The sequence below is a fragment of the Bufo gargarizans genome, unplaced genomic scaffold, assembly GCF_014858855.1.
Source record: "Bufo gargarizans isolate SCDJY-AF-19 unplaced genomic scaffold, ASM1485885v1 original_scaffold_1970_pilon, whole genome shotgun sequence".
NCBI lineage: Eukaryota > Metazoa > Chordata > Amphibia > Anura > Bufonidae > Bufo > Bufo gargarizans.
The window spans coordinates 163,265-176,320 of NW_025334590.1; the positions used below are offsets into that span (position 1 = coordinate 163,265).

At 41.8% G+C, this 13,056-nt stretch overlaps 2 long non-coding RNA genes across 2 annotated transcripts; one reads left to right on the top strand and one right to left on the bottom strand.

Moving 5' to 3' along the window:
* Window positions 1–4,430: 4,430 nt before the first annotated feature.
* LOC122923837 lies at window positions 4,431–5,446 on the bottom strand. The gene is made up of 2 exons (XR_006387332.1): window positions 5,258–5,446; window positions 4,431–4,577 (listed from the first exon to the last, which is right to left on the bottom strand). It is a non-coding gene; the product is annotated as an uncharacterized LOC122923837 (long non-coding RNA).
* Window positions 5,447–7,615: 2,169 nt separating this feature from the next.
* Window positions 7,616–8,630, top strand: LOC122923836. The gene is made up of 2 exons (XR_006387331.1): window positions 7,616–7,804; window positions 8,484–8,630. It is a non-coding gene; the product is annotated as an uncharacterized LOC122923836 (long non-coding RNA).
* The last annotated feature ends 4,426 nt before the right edge of the window (window positions 8,631–13,056 follow it).

Sequence of the window (13,056 nt, forward strand, 5' to 3'; positions counted from 1 at the left end):
GCGATACCACATATGTGACACTTTTTTGCAGCCTAGATGCGCAAAGGGGCCCAAATTCCTTTTAGGAGGGCATTTTTAGACATTTGGATCCCAGACTTCTTCTCACACTTTCGGGCCCCTAAAAAGCCAGGGCAGTATAAATACCCCACATGTGACCCCACTTTGGAAAGAAGACACCCCAAGGTATTCAATGAGGGGCATGGCGAGTTCCTAGAAGTTTTTTTTTTTTTGCATAAGTTAGCGGATATTGATTTTTTTTTGTTTTTTTCTCACAAAGTCTCACTTTCCGCTAACTTAGGACAAAAATTTCAATCTTTCATGGACTCAATATGCCCCTCACGGAATACCTTGGGGAGTCTTCTTTCCGAAATGGGGTCACATGTGGGGTATTTATACTGCCCTGGCTTTTTAGGGGCCCTAAAGCGTGAGAAGAAGTCTGGAATATAAATGTCTAAAAATGTTTACGCATTTGGATTCCGTGAGGGGTATGGTGCGTCCATGTGAGATTTTATTTTTTGACACAAGTTAGTAGAATATGAGACTTAGTAAGAAAAAACAAAAACAAAAACAAACAAAAAATTTCCGCTAACTTGTGCCAAAAAAAATGTCTGAATGGAGCCTTACCAGGGGGGGGGGGTGATCAATGACAGGGGGGTGATCAATGACAGGGGGGTGATCACCCATATAGACTCCCTGATCACCCCCCTGTCATTGATCACCCCCCCTGTAAGGCTCCATTCAGACATCCGCATGATTTTTTACGGATCCATGGATACATGGATCGGATCCACAGAACGCATGCGGACGTCTGAATGGAGCCTTACAGGGGGGTTATCAATGACAGGGGGTGATCAGGGTAATCACCCCCCTGTCACTGATCACCCCCCCTGTAAGGCTCCATTCAGACATCCGCATGATTTTTTACGGATCCATGGATACATGGATCGGATCCACAAAACGCATGCGGACGTCTGAATGGAGCCTTACAGGGGGGTTATCAATGACAGGGGGTGATCAGGGTAATCAGGGTGATCACCCCCCTGTCACTGATCACCCCCCTGTAAGGCTCCATTCAGACATCCGCATGATTTTTTACAGATACATGGATACATGGATCGGATCCACAAAACGCATGCGGACGTCTGAATGGAGCCTTACAGGGGGGTTATCAATGACAGGGGGTGATCAGGGTAATCACCCCCCGGTCACTGATCACCCCCCCTGTAAGGCTCCATTCAGACATCCGCATGATTTTTTACGGATCCATGGATACATGGATCGGATCCACAGAACGCATGCGGACGTCTGAATGGAGCCTTACAGGGGGGTTATCAATGACAGGGGGTGATCAGGGTAATCAGGGTGATCACCCCCCTGTCACTGATCACCCCCCCTGTAAGGCTCCATTCAGACATCCGCATGATTTTTTACGGATCCATGGATACATGGATCGGATCCACAGAACGCATGCGGACGTCTGAATGGAGCCTTACAGGGGGGTTATCAATGACAGGGGGTGATCAGGGTAATCAGGGTGATCACCCCCCTGTCACTGATCACCCCCCCTGTAAGGCTCCATTCAGACATCCGCATGATTTTTTACGGATCCATGGATACATGGATCGGATCCACAGAACGCATGCGGACGTCTGAATGGAGCCTTACAGGGGGGTTATCAATGACAGGGGGTGATCAGGGTAATCAGGGTGATCACCCCCCTGTCACTGATCACCCCCCCTGTAAGGCTCCATTCAGACATCCGCATGATTTTTTACGGATCCATGGATACATGGATCGGATCCACAAAACGCATGCGGACGTCTGAATGGAGCCTTACAGGGGGGTTATCAATGACAGGGGGGTGATCAGGGAGTGTATATGGGTGATCACCCGCCTGTCATTGATCACCCCCTGTAAGGCTCCATTCAGACGTCCGCATGTGTTTTGCGGATCCGATCCATGTATCCATGGATCCGTAAAAATCATGCGGACGTCTGAATGGAGCCTTACAGGGGAGTGATCAATGACAGGGGGGTGATCAATGACAGGGGGTGATCAGGGAGTGTATATGGGTGATCACCCGCCTGTCATTGATCACCCCCCTGTAAGGCTCCATTCAGACGTCCGTATGCTTTTTGCGGATCCGATCCATGTATCCGTGGATCCGTAAAAAACATACGGACGTCTGAACGGAGCCTGACAGGGGGGTGATCAATGACAGGGCGGTGATCAATGACAGGGGGGTGATCAGGGAGTTTATATGGGGTGATCATGGGTGATCAGGGGTTTATAAGGGGTTAATAAGTGACAGGGGGGGGTGTAGTGTAGTGTGGTGTTTGGTGCTACTGTACTTACCTACCTGAGTCCTCTGGTGGTCGATCCTAACAAAATGGACCACCAGAGGACCAGGTAGGAGGTATATTAGACGCTGTTATGAAAACAGCGTCTAATATACCTGTTAGGGGTTAAAAAATTCGGATCTCCAGCCTGCCAGCGAGCGATCGCCGCTGGCAGGCTGGAGATCCACTCGCTTACCTTCCGTTCCTGTGAGCGCGCGCGCCTGTGCGCGCGCGTTCACAGGAAATCTCGGCTCTCGTGGGAGGACGCGTATATGCGTCCACCCAGAAGAGCAGGACCGCCGGCAGGACGCAATCCTGCGTACGGCGGTCCTGAGGTGGTTAAACTAATAACACACACATAATTTAATGTTACCATGTTTTTATTGAACACACCATGTAAACATTCACAGTGCAGGTGGAAAAAGTATGTGAACCCCTAGACTAATGACATCTCCAAGAGCTAATTGCAGTGAGGTGTCACCCAACTGGAGTCCAATCAATGAGATGAGATTGGAGGTGTTGGTTACAGCTGCCCTGCCCTATAAAAAACACACACTAGTTCTGGGTTTGCTTTTCACAATAAGCATTTCCTGGTGTGAACGATGCCTCACACAAAAGAGCTCTCAGAAGATCTGCAATTAAGAATTGTTGACTTGCATAAAGCTGCAAAGGGTTATAAAAGTATCTCCAAAAGCCTTGCTGTTCATCAGTCGACGGTAAAATAATTTGTCTATAAAAGGAGAAAGTTCAGCACTGCTGCTAATCTCCCTAGGAGTGTCTGTCCTGTAAAGATGACTGCAAGAGCACAGCGTAGACGGCTCAATGAGGTGAAGAAGAATCCTAGAGTGTCAGCTAAAGACTTACAAAAGTCTCTGGCATATGCTAACATCCCTGTTAGCGAATCTACAATACGTAAAACACTAAACAAGAATGGATTTCATGGGAGGATATCACAGAGGAAGCCACTGCTGTCCCAAAAAAACATTGCTGCATGTTTACAGTTTGCACAACAGCACCTGGATGTTCCACAGCAGTACTGGCAAATTATTCTGTGGACAGATGAAACCAAAGTTGAGTTGTTTGGAAGAAACACACAACAGTATGTGTGGAGAAAAAGAGGCACAGCACACTAACATCAAAACCTCATCCCAACTGTGAAGTATGGTGGTGGGGGCATCATGGTTTGGGGCTGCTTTGCTGTGTCAGGGCCTGGACAAATTGCTATCATCGAAAAATGAATTCCCAAGTTTATCAAGACATTTTGCAGGAGAACTTAAGGCCATTTGTCCACCAGCTGAAGCTCAACAGAAGATGGGTGTTGCAACGGGACAACGACCCAAAGCATAGAAGTAAATCAACAACAGAATGGCTTAAACAGAAGAAAATACACCTTCTGGAGTGGCCCAGTCAGAGTCCTGACCTCAACCCGATTGAGATGCTGTGGCATGACCTCAAGAAAGCGATTCACACCAGACATCCCAAGAATATTGCTGAACTGGAACAGTTCTGTAAAGAGGAATGGCCAAAAATTACTCCTGAGTTTAAGCAGACTGTGATTGTCTATTGTTGTGACTTAGATGAAGATCAGATCACATTTTATGACCAATTTGTGCAGAAATCCATATCATTCCAAAGGGTCAACATACTTTTTCTTGCAACTGTATATATATATATATATATTCGCTGAAGACCCGGCTTTGCTTGGGTATATTTAATCTATTTCATTTAATGTTTGTGTGTGTCGTTAAAAGATATCAAAACTATCCACTATAGCAGTGACATCTACAGCACCTGCCCCCAAAACAGTGACCTCCACAGTCCCCCACCCCTTAAAACTGACCCCCAACATTGCCCCGTCCCTTAGAATTGTACCTCCACAGCAGCCCACCCCCTTAACTTTGACCTTTACAGCAGCCTTCCCCTTTAACAGTGACTTTCACATCATGTCACATCATACCTCCCCCTTTTACAGTGACCTCCACAGTGGCCTGCCTCCTTAACAGTGGTCTTTACTGGATTGGGGGTGCGTCTTGTGAACAGCTCACTGTAAGACAGCACCACTGTACTAGTAAAGAAGTTGCAGCACACAGCTTTTCTTGTTGCTATTAAGGTTTAATTTCACATTTTTTCTTTTCACATTTTTTACATGATTAAGGTTCCGGTGCTATATTTCACAGTAATGAGAAGAAAAACGACCAGACGTTTCGGCCTTTCACGGCCTTCCTCAGTGGTCTAAATCTATAAGAATAATACATATTTATGTCATATATATGTTGGTACCTTTGCTACCTGAAAAACACTGTTTTAGGAGAAATTTTTGGTATACATATATGGATATCCTCATATGCAATTAAACATAACAAAAAATTGTAGAGAACATTATAGAAAGCAATATTATGTACAAAGGATATAGTATAAAAACAATAGACAGCTTATTGTCGTCTGTGAGTAACTCAGATTTATTAGCGATTATAGTCAATAAAGAATAGTATGCTAGTATCGATAAGTGGGGTATAGACTGTGGTGCCTCTCAGTGTCATGGTTGCATTCCTGGTGGTTTTGCCCAATGTAGAACACGTTTGCATTATTGTAGTGGTATACTATATAGAGGATCCGCTAAACAGGCAGAGGATCTTGTGGAATATTTGTACATAATTCCAGAGAGGTATGCATAAGATAAATGCGCTGTGTCTGTCACTGGGCAGCCCCATGAGTGCATTTCATTAAATCTATAATCAAGAAATTACTGGCCAGTTATGATTACTGGCACTTGTACCCTTATCCTATTGATTAGGCATATATAAATCTCATAAAAAATCTCATAAAGATATATAGGCAGCCGATCTATCGGCTTCTAGATGGTACAAAAGCAGGCATAAATACATTGGATGACACGCAAGTGGAAACACCATAATTACCTTGTCTGCTGTGTGTGTTGGGTGAAGCGCCGGATGCACTAAATGCGCGCCAGTCCTAGTGCCTTTTAAACACGAGGGAAGCGCTGCTGCGCTCTGAATTCTGGGGCATATCCGATCATGTGATTCGATGGGGGCGTGTTTAGTGCGTTCCACTTGCGTGTCAAGCAAGTGGATCCGGCCGTTCACCGGGCTGTGCTGCGCATGCGCAGGCAGAGCGGAAATGTCCTGCGTTCCACCTGCGTGTCATTCCTGCAGCTCCATGCTAATCTGAAGGAGGCACATTTTATGTGATGTGTCATAATGCTATATTTGTGCTAAACGTTGCGCTGGACACCCCCATGTGTCTAGATAGTGGGGCCATATATAATTGAATATAGATCCTAAGCAAAATTCACATCACATGAAACATAAGATTACATGACTGGGGATAGATTGATACACTGAAATAAACGGTATAGCACCACATATTATATCCAAGCATACTTGTGATAGAGAACTGCTGATATATAGTAGACTATGATGTCCCTAATGTAATGGATGATTTGTGGGGTGGATAACGGGACAGGGAAAAACTCAGGAAGGAAGGGGGGTGGGGAGGGGGAAAAAGGGAAGGAAAGGAGGAGGGGAAACGGGGAAACAGGGGGGGAAAAAAGGGGGGGTGGGGGTTTAGTTATCTCACCCTCGTAGGTCGTATTGTCAGCGGGTCTGTAATGGAAAGTAGAAATTTTGTTAATTATACATAGAACTTATAATTAATACAATACATCAGATATTAATAGAAAAATCACATTCCCGATTGAGACCATGCGGTGATAGGGTCCCGAGTGTGTGGATCCAGTATGCTTCTCTTTGTTTTAAATGTAGGATCCGATTTCCGCCGCGTCTTGGAGGGTCCACTTGTTCTAGTACTTGGAACCGTAATTGGGATACCCGATGGTTTTTCTCATTAAAATGGTACGGGACGGGTAGTAGGGTGTGTCCGAGTCTGATTGTGGATTTGTGTTTGCTTACACGATCTCGCACATGTTGAGTTGTCTCGCCAACATACGCCAGTCCGCATGGGCATTTCAGTACATAAACTACAAAGCTAGAATCACATGTAAAAAATCCCCTTATCTGGTATCGTCGTCCAGTTCTCGGATGGGTGACATGTTCGCCTCTAGTGACGTTAGAGCATTGTGCGCAGTGTAAACATGGAAATGTCCCTTGTCGTTGACTCCTCAGGAAAGTTTGTTTTGGTAACTTGGTGAGACTACCTATGTCTGCCTTTACTAGTAAAGGCAGACATAGGTAGTCTCACCAAGTTACCAAAACAAACTTTCCTGAGGAGTCAACGACAAGGGACATTTCCATGTTTACACTGCGCACAATGCTCTAACGTCACTAGAGGCGAACATGTCACCCATCCGAGAACTGGACGACGATACCAGATAAGGGGATTTTTTACATGTGATTCTAGCTTTGTAGTTTATGTACTGAAATGCCCATGCGGACTGGCGTATGTTGGCGAGACAACTCAACATGTGCGAGATCGTGTAAGCAAACACAAATCCACAATCAGACTCGGACACACCCTACTACCCGTCCCGTACCATTTTAATGAGAAAAACCATCGGGTATCCCAATTACGGTTCCAAGTACTAGAACAAGTGGACCCTCCAAGACGCGGCGGAAATCGGATCCTACATTTAAAACAAAGAGAAGCATACTGGATCCACACACTCGGGACCCTATCACCGCATGGTCTCAATCGGGAATGTGATTTTTCTATTAATATCTGATGTATTGCATTAATTATAAGTTCTATGTATAATTAACAAAATTTCTACTTTCCATTACAGACCCGCTGACAATACGACCTACGAGGGTGAGATAACTAAACCCCCACCCCCCCTTTTTTCCCCCCCTGTTTCCCCGTTTCCCCTCCTCCTTTCCTTCCCTTTTTCCCCCTCCCCCACCCCCCTTCCTTCCTGAGTTTTTCCCTGTCCCGTTATCCACCCCACAAATCATCCATTACATTAGGGACATCATAGTCTACTATATATCAGCAGTTCTCTATCACAAGTATGCTTGGATATAATATGTGGTGCTATACCGTTTATTTCAGTGTATCAATCTATCCCCAGTCATGTAATCTTATGTTTCATGTGATGTGAATTTTGCTTAGGATCTATATTCAATTATATATGGCCCCACTATCTAGACACATGGGGGTGTCCAGCGCAACGTTTAGCACAAATATAGCATTATGACACATCACATAAAATGTGCCTCCTTCAGATTAGCATGGAGCTGCAGGAATGACACGCAGGTGGAACGCAGGACATTTCCGCTCTGCCTGCGCATGCGCAGCACAGCCCGGTGAACGGCCGGATCCACTTGCTTGACACGCAAGTGGAACGCACTAAACACGCCCCCATCGAATCACATGATCGGATATGCCCCAGAATTCAGAGCGCAGCAGCGCTTCCCTCGTGTTTAAAAGGCACTAGGACTGGCGCGCATTTAGTGCATCCGGCGCTTCACCCAACACACACAGCAGACAAGGTAATTATGGTGTTTCCACTTGCGTGTCATCCAATGTATTTATGCCTGCTTTTGTACCATCTAGAAGCCGATAGATCGGCTGCCTATATATCTTATGAGATTTTTTATGAGATTTATATATGCCTAATCAATAGGATAAGGGTACAAGTGCCAGTAATCATAACTGGCCAGTAATTTCTTGATTATAGATTTAATGAAATGCACTCATGGGGCTGCCCAGTGACAGACACAGCGCATTTATCTTATGCATACCTCTCTGGAATTATGTACAAATATTCCACAAGATCCTCTGCCTGTTTAGCGGATCCTCTATATAGTATACCACTACAATAATGCAAACGTGTTCTACATTGGGCAAAACCACCAGGAATGCAACCATGACACTGAGAGGCACCACAGTCTATACCCCACTTATCGATACTAGCATACTATTCTTTATTGACTATAATCGCTAATAAATCTGAGTTACTCACAGACGACAATAAGCTGTCTATTGTTTTTATACTATATCCTTTGTACATAATATTGCTTTCTATAATGTTCTCTACAATTTTTTGTTATGTTTAATTGCATATGAGGATATCCATATATGTATACCAAAAATTTCTCCTAAAACAGTGTTTTTCATGTAGCAAAGGTACCAACATATATATGACATAAATATGTATTATTCTTATAGATTTAGACCACTGAGGAAGGCCGTGAAAGGCCGAAACGTCTGGTCGTTTTTCTTCTCATTACTGTGAAATATAGCACCGGAACCTTAATCATGTAAAAAATGTGAAAAGAAAAAATGTGAAATTAAACCTTAATAGCAACAAGAAAAGCTGTGTGCTGCAACTTCTTTACTATTATATGTGACTGAATAAGTCCTTGCAGGCACCAGCGAACTATACAGGTGTGCGGTACTCCAAAACTCAACACAGCACCACTGTACTGTCTGAGTGTGAGTTGCAGGGAGAAAGTCACCCTCACTCCCACCTCTGCAGCTGACAGAAGTTGATTTTTACCTTCATTTTTTTTTCAATAATCATCAGCTCAGGAGTGGGAGTGGGGAGGGGGGGGGGGGTTAAAGTCTTTTGAGGGTTTACACATTGTGGCAGGGGGCGTGTCTGGGCTCCTTCCTGCAAGAGTGACGCCCCTCTGGGCACCTTACTGGCTAATTTGCATACCAAATAAACTGGATTTTCAGAGGATAAAAACATCTATTGCTGGAACAAAGGCACATCTTGAAATAATGTACTAAGTGCTATTAGGCCTTTACTTCAATAGCAATTATCCTTGTGACAGATTTCCTTTAAAGCTTTCCTACAGCAGTGACGATAAAGGGTTGGGTTGTTATGGAAACCTGGAGTAAAACTGTGTATGTGGAGGCTGGGGGACCTGCGAGCTTCTATTGGCTGATAAGGGTCATGTGACCAAGCTTCTATTGGCTAATACATTTTTTGGGATATCTTAGGAACGGTAAGCTCTAGAGAGCTGAGACCTGGTCTAAAAACTTCCCAGACACCTGATGTACCCGTGTGTCAAATTTAGTGATTATAATTGCAATGGTGCAGATTCCTTTAGCAGACATACACACACACACACACATACACTCAGCTTTATATATTAAATATGCAGGTATTTTATAGCTATGGACTGAAGGACACTGTAGGGTATGATATGCCAAAAAAGTACTTATGAAATATACCGTATGCCAGGATATAATGTCTTCAAGAGGGAACTCACTTTAAAATAAATGGATGTCATTTTACAAAGTGGCAAAGGCATATGTTAATATTGAATGCATGTTGCCAAGAATAATGTTGGAAACACTTATTCTGAGATCATTGGTGCAAAGACTTTGCTTGAAGCAGTTTTCATTGTAGATCTTAGTATTTTTGTCACATTCTGTGCAGATTCTTCTACATATTGTAGCTAAGCTAATGCAAACTTTTCTCAATGCCCAGCTCACCTCTGGTTTACACAGTTTCCAGCTGGTGGTGATATGTTGATTATGGTCAACCTTAAACACATGAAACTAAGTTAATATGCAAATAAATATGCAAGAATGGATTATCATTTAACAATTAACCCCTTAATGACCGGGCCATTTTGCACCTTTGTGACCAGGCTTATTTTTGAACATCTGACATGTATCACTTTATGTTGTAATAACTTTGGAACACTTTTACTAATCCAAGCCGTTCTGAGATTGTTTTCTCGTGACACATTGTACCTCATGACAGTCATAAATTTCAATATATTTCACCTTTATTTATGAAAAAAATCCAAAATGTACCAATTATTTTGAAACATTCGCAATTTTCAACATTTCTATTTCTCTGCTTTTAAAACAGAAAGTGGTATCTCACTCCACTCCAAAACTCACTTTTTAAGGACCAGTTCAGCTCTGAAGTAACTTTGTGGGAGCTTACATAGTAGACACCACCCATAAATGATCCCATTTTGGAAACTACACCCCTCAAGTTACTCAAAACTGATTTTACAAATGTTGTTTACCCTTTAGGTATTCCACAAGAATTAAAGGAAAATGGAGATAAATTTCTAAATGTAACTTTTTGGGCAGATTTTCCATTTTAATCCATTTTTTTCTTTACCACATCAAGGTTTAACAGCCAAACAAAACGCTATATTTATTACCCTGATTCTGCGGTTTACAGAAACACCCCACAATGTGGTGGTAAACTGCTGTATTGGCACAGAAGAAAAAAGTGCTGTATGGTTTTGGAAGGCAGATTTTGCTGGACTGGTTTTTAGACAGCATCTCCCATTTGAAGCCCCCCAGATGCACCCTGCAGTAGAAGCCATCAAAAATTTACCCCATTTTGGAAACTATGGGATAAAGTGACAGTTTTATTGGTACTATTTTGGAGTACATATGATTTTTAATCACTCTATATTTAGTTAAAGGCAAGGTAACCAAAGAATGGATGTTTTGGCACCGTTTTAATTTTTTATGTTTTTACAACATTCATCTGACAGGTTAGATCATGTGCTACTTTTATAGAGCAGGTTGTTACATATGTGATGATATCAAATATGTCAACTTTTTTTGTTTGTTTGTTTCAGTTTTATATAATAAAGCATTTTTTGTGCCTCCATTTTCTGAACGCTATTTATTTTTTATTTTTGCTGATCGTCTTGTGCTGGGGCTCGTTTTTAGTAGGAAAAGTTTATGTTTTTATTTATATGATTTTTGGGTACATATGATTTTTTTCATCATTCATTATTACACTTTTTGGGGCAAGTTGACCAAAAAATGTATAATTCAGTTTTTATTCATTTATTTTTATGTCGCTCACCTGAAAGGTTAGGTCAAGTGATATTTTCATAGAGTAGGTAATTATGGACGTGTCAATACCCAATATGTATACTTATTTATATTTAGTTTGCACAATAATAGCATTTTTTAAACAAAAAAAATATGTTTTAGTGTCTCTATAGTCTGAGAGCCATAGCTTTTTTTTTATTTTTTTGACAATTGTTTTATGTAGGGTCTCATTTTCTGTAAGATGATGTGATGGTTTTATTGGTACTATTTTTTGCAGCATTATTTTTTTTGATTGCTTAGTGTTGCGCTTTTTGTGATGTGGGTGACAAAAAATTGCTTTTTTGGCACTGTTTTGGCACTGTTTTTATTTTTTTGCAGTTTTCACCTGAGGGGTTAGGTCATGTGATATTTCTATAGAGCTGGTTTTTATGGATGCGGCAATACCAAACATGTTTAGAATATTTTATTTTATATATTCTTACCCAATTATAAATATGTGTATATGTGAAAATGTTAGATTTTTCTTTTTGACTTTTGTCTTACTTTTTCATTTTTTTAACACTTTTTTTTACACTTTTTTGACTCAGACCCATTTTGTTCTTGAAGATCCAGTGAAACTGATGGCTCTACAATACACTGCAGTACACTGTTTATTGTATTGATCATTCATTATTACAATTATTAAAAAATGATTTTGGCACAGTTTTTCTTTTATATTTTTACGGTGCTTACACGAGGGGTTAGGTCATGTGATGCAAGATCTTCAAGCAAGATGGCCACGGTGGCCTCTTTGCACTAAAATGGATGAGGAGAGTATGAGTGATTTTATTTTATTTTTACCACCATTTCAAAGAAATTTGATTCGTTGTCAAGAAGCATGAGGAAATTTGGCTCATCGGCGAATCAAATTTTTCCTTAAATTCGGATCGAAGTCCATTTTGGATACTTTGATTCGCTCAACACTACTCATCGGATATCAGATCGATGCAGGTCTAGCATTCCTTACCCTGCCAATCAGCTGTTTAGGAGTAGCTACAGCCCCATAAATAGGTGTGCAAGTTTGACCTCTCCCTATGGGGAGACGCAGACCCCCCATTCTAATAATCAGTGGGATATCAGTGGTCATAAAATTATCACTAATCTTGCAGAGAAACATAGAATGTGTAGACAGATAAGAACCATTTGGCCCATCTAGTCTGCCCAATATACTGAATACTATGAATAGCCGCTGTCCCTATCTTATATGAAGGATGGCCTTATGCCTATCCCATGCATTCTTAAACTCCTTCACTGTATTTGCAGCTGCCACTTCTGCAGGAAGGCTATTCCATGCATCCACTACTCTCAGTAAAGTAATACTTCCTGATATTACTTTTAAACCTTTGCCTCTCTAATTTAAAACTATGTCCTCTTGTAGCAGTTTTTCTTCTTTTAAATATTCTCTCCTCTTTTATCGTGTTTATTCCCTTTATGCATTTAAAAGTTTCTATCATATTCCCTCTGTCTCATCTTTCTTCCAAGCTATACATGTTAAGGTCCTTTAATCTTTCCTGGTAAGTTTTATCCTGCAATCCATGTACTAATTTAGTAGCTCTTCTCTGAACTCTCTCCAAAGTATCAATATCCTTCTGGAGATATGGTCTCCAATACTGCACACAATACTCCAAATGAGGTCTCACTAGTGTTCTGTAGAGCGGCATGAGCACCTCCCTCTTTCTTCTGGTAATGCCTCTCCCTAGACAGCCAAGGATTCTGCTAGCATTTCCTGCTGCTCTGTGACATTGTCTGCCTACCTTTAAGTCTTCTGAAATAATGACCTCTAAATCCCTTTCCTCAGATACTGAGGTTAGGACTGTATAACTGATTTTATATTCTGCTCTTGGGTTTTTACGCCCCAGGTGTATTTTCTTACACTCATCAACATTGCATTTAAGTTGTCAGATTTTTGACCATTCCTCTAGTTTTCCTAAATCAT